This window comes from Cupressus sempervirens, chromosome 11 (assembly GCF_028749045.1).
Source record: "Cupressus sempervirens isolate cs-2001-9-10 chromosome 11, ASM2874904v1, whole genome shotgun sequence".
Lineage (NCBI taxonomy): Eukaryota > Viridiplantae > Streptophyta > Pinopsida > Cupressales > Cupressaceae > Cupressus > Cupressus sempervirens.
The window spans coordinates 304,775,494-304,779,418 of NC_143128.1; the positions used below are offsets into that span (position 1 = coordinate 304,775,494).

Below are 3,925 nucleotides of genomic sequence, written 5' to 3' on the forward strand. Positions count from 1 at the left end.
TTGTAAGATTCCATGTCAAAGAGGCTAAAGGGGTTTTATACATTATTGAAAACTTAGTTGCTTTATTTTATTGGTTAACACAAAGGTCCAAGCAAAAATTCATATCAAAATTTTAAGTACCAAATTAATGTTATATTTTACTAATATGGTCCACATGGAACATCATATAAAATGAAACGCACAGTTGATAATTAAGATTGAAAAATTTATTGAGGTTGCTGTAGTTGAGGTTGATGTTGTTGTTGTGCATTGGACTACCACATCTGAGGATGTTATTGTTGTTGGGGTTGCAACATTTGAGGCTTTTGTTGTTGATGAGGTTGTTGTAGTTTTGGCCGAGGATGTGGTAGTTGCTTTTGTTGCTCAAATTTTTTCAGCATGACTACTAGTTACAAGATAACATAAATTGAAAATCATAAGAAACTATATCATATTTGTTTTCAAATGATAGAATTTTAATTGAAAATATTGTCCTCCATTGAGCAAGTTTAATAATATGAATGTCTAACATTAATCACAAAGTTTCAATCGAAGCTAATAAGATTGAATAAAAGAATGTTGCTTAAAACCTTTCTTTCGCCTGTCATACTATTATAATAATACTTGTATCCCTCTAAAGAAGTATGTCCTTTCTAGACACAAGTCAACAGTGCAGAACTAGGGGCACTAACTAGTGTAACGACTAAGTAGTCTTAGTTTCAATAGACACAGAAAGTGCACTAGCGGAGCTAGTTGTCACAATTCCTTGTGACTATGCTGAGAATGTCCACGACTTTATCAACAACATATAAAAAATGTTATTATTATACCACATTAACAATTCTAAATAAATCAACAACTAAGTCATAATTGCATTATTGACTTGTTCCAATCTAGCTTATTGTGTTGGAGCCACTTGATAATAAACTTGAAAAATGAAAATCATGAATAAGTATTCTTAAGATATTTCACATTCACTCAACTAGTTTGAGTCATTACATTTATTAATAATGTTTATCCTACACTTGCTTTTGCTGAGGGTGCATCAAGAGTGGTTGTTACTGGATTGAGTTGAGGCCTGCGCTAAAGGTGCTGGTACTAGAGGTGACTAGATCTACTATTGAAATGAAAGGTGTTGTTGGGGTTGAACATTTCTCTACACAAAAAGAACCTACTATTGTAATAGCTGACTAGAGGGATGATGTTGTGATAGTTGTTGCACCGATTTCTATTGTGATAGTTGCTGAGCTTGGGAAGGAATCTCCTAAAGAGAGGAAGCAACATTTGGCTAGATTAGAGATTGAGAAATGTAAAATTGGTATTTAGATGGTCATTATGAATCTGGTGCGTGGCCAAATGGGATTTATTGAACATGTTGTTGTGAAGATTGTAACTATTTGTCATACTATTACAAAGACTATTAGGCCTGCAATTATGAAGGAAATTGTGTGGGTTGTTGGGCGTGTGGTTGTGAGTGTTGTTGCAACTGTTGATGATATTTTTGTAAAGATGGTTGGGCCTACATTTGAAATTGAGATTGTGTTGGTTTTAGGCTATGTAGTTGAGAGGATTTCACATGTTGACCATATTGTTACAAATTCAATAATCACTATGATTTTTGCAACTATGAACGAGATTGCGTGGATTGAAGTTAATTTCGGAATAATGGCTACAACTGTTGTTGCATTTGGTGTGTTTTTTGTACTGGTGGTAACCAACCTTGAACTTGAGTCTGATATTGCAAAGAAGATAAATTATAGCCTTGTCAAGGACAATATCCAACACATCACTAAATGTCATAAACAAAATACTATCCAAACCATTTCTACAGGCAACCAAAAAATGAAAATCCTTGTCAAAACTTATCAAAAAAAAATGTATCATATTGATTGGTTGATACAAAAAAGACAAAGAAAAATCTAAAAAAGTACCTGTTGTGGAGAAGGGGTAGTCACCCTTGCAAAGCCTCCTACTGGAGCAAACACACGAAGAGGCCCTTCAACATGGCTATTTATTGAAATTTGGGGGCCATTGATAGATCCAACCTATACATCACACTTGATGTCTATATTAAACAATGATACAATTCTCCTTAAAAATATTATTGGAAACTCCCAAATTTTTATAATATATATAAATAATATAATCAATAAAGTAATACTTGAATGGCCTTACTAATGGTGAATGTTCTCCTATAATTCATGATCTTCCATTGGGAGTTGATGGTCTGCCATATGGATGTTATCCAACTTGTGGGGATGGTATTCTCATATTTGCTACACCCATGGGCTACTAGTTTCCAGGTGCACCCTTTCCTCCTATGTGGCCTCTACCACTCATAGTAGGCCTACATGAGCAACACAAAAGATTCTACTAAATACATTATTTGAAGCCTCCAACTCAAACACATTAAATTACTGATGGCTTATCTAGATCCAAATGGCCTCTGCTATTCAACACTAAAGCTTGGTCCTCCAAACATAGAACCATTTCTAGATAATATAACAAAAAAATTAACACCTAAAATAAGTTGGGAATATACTAGTATTTCAAGATAAATATTGATGTAACATGTTTTGGGTGACAAGATAAATAGAAGTTTTTAACCTTGCATCTCCAACTTTGGGTCTTTTAGGCTCTGCAAACCATATAGTCAAAGGTTGATTGCATCCCTAAAAAATACATTTTCATAAGGCTAAAATGTAGTTTACATTTGAGAACTATATAAAAAATAAGCACCCACTGAAGGAAATATCAGCAATTGAAAACACAATGTTTACCTTCATTCTGAAAGCTCCATGTAATTTGTTAATAGCTGTCGCATCCATTTATCTAGTTAACAAATGCACATCCTACATAAATAATTTAATAGTTAACAAAGACAATATCAACCCTAAAACATTTTTATGAATCAAACTATTAAAAATAGTAAAAGTTGCCCCACCTTTCTCTATTTCTATTCATCTTTCATGATATTTATGTCATCAATAAGACCAAACTCAATGAAGATTTATCTGTCAAAAATATAAAGGATTCTATGAGAATCAACACTAAAATACCATGCCCAATATTTTAAAATTTTAATCATCCACGTTGCTTATTGACCAATGCATTCAATACTTGTGAAATACTTTATAAAGATTACCAGTACCATACAGGCCTCAAGAATTAGAAAAGGAACAAGAATATTTTAACTTACCCACCCCATTTATTTATTGATAGTAAAAGAGAAAGAAAACATGATGAATATGATATAAGACTTGCAAGTTCCAAATAGAAGCTAATCATCAAAGATGAACCATTGATCACTTCTACTTATATAAAAGTACACATTTCATAAAATAATCACCTCCTCAATATGCTTTTCCAGTGCAAGTTTATTGGTGTAGGAGCATCCAGTGGTGTAAGGACAATCCTATATCACCCAAAAATATGCTTAGTGTTAGTTTCTATTTAATGTGTTTTTATTTCTGAATACCCATTTGGTTCAAATAGAGATTCCAACTCTCATAGTTCCACTATTGGTTTTTTGGGTTAGTGTTTTTAGCACCTTGGGATATATGCCAATGTAGAAAATAGGTTATTTTTTAATTGATCCATAATTATGATGAGTTATAGGGATGATTATGCTTGCAATTTAAAGCACTCCCAAAAAAGAATCAGGTCAAAAGGCTTTATGGTTTGAAAGTTATTGCAATTTTAAGTTGCTTGAAGACCCCCTAAGAGTGATTCAATGTCAAATTTGAGGCACTAAACAGCCTTGTACAGGCCCAAAAAATGGAGGACAAGAAAATCTAGTCCATAGGGCTATAGAGCACTTGGAGAGATTTTCAAAAATATAAATAGTTTGTCAATCAGAGTCCTGGATCAAAAGTTATGCCTCCCAGAAGTTGGACTACCATTTCTAGATTCTTCTAATTTTGTATTGACTTATTACTTGTTTTCT

The 3,925-nt window shown here is 33.0% G+C and overlaps 1 pseudogene; it reads right to left on the reverse strand.

Annotated features, from left to right (window-relative positions):
• Positions 1 to 524: 524 nt before the first annotated feature.
• On the reverse strand, positions 525 to 3,133 carry LOC149529348 (uncharacterized; annotated as a pseudogene).
• Between the last annotated feature and the right edge of the window lie 792 nt (positions 3,134 to 3,925).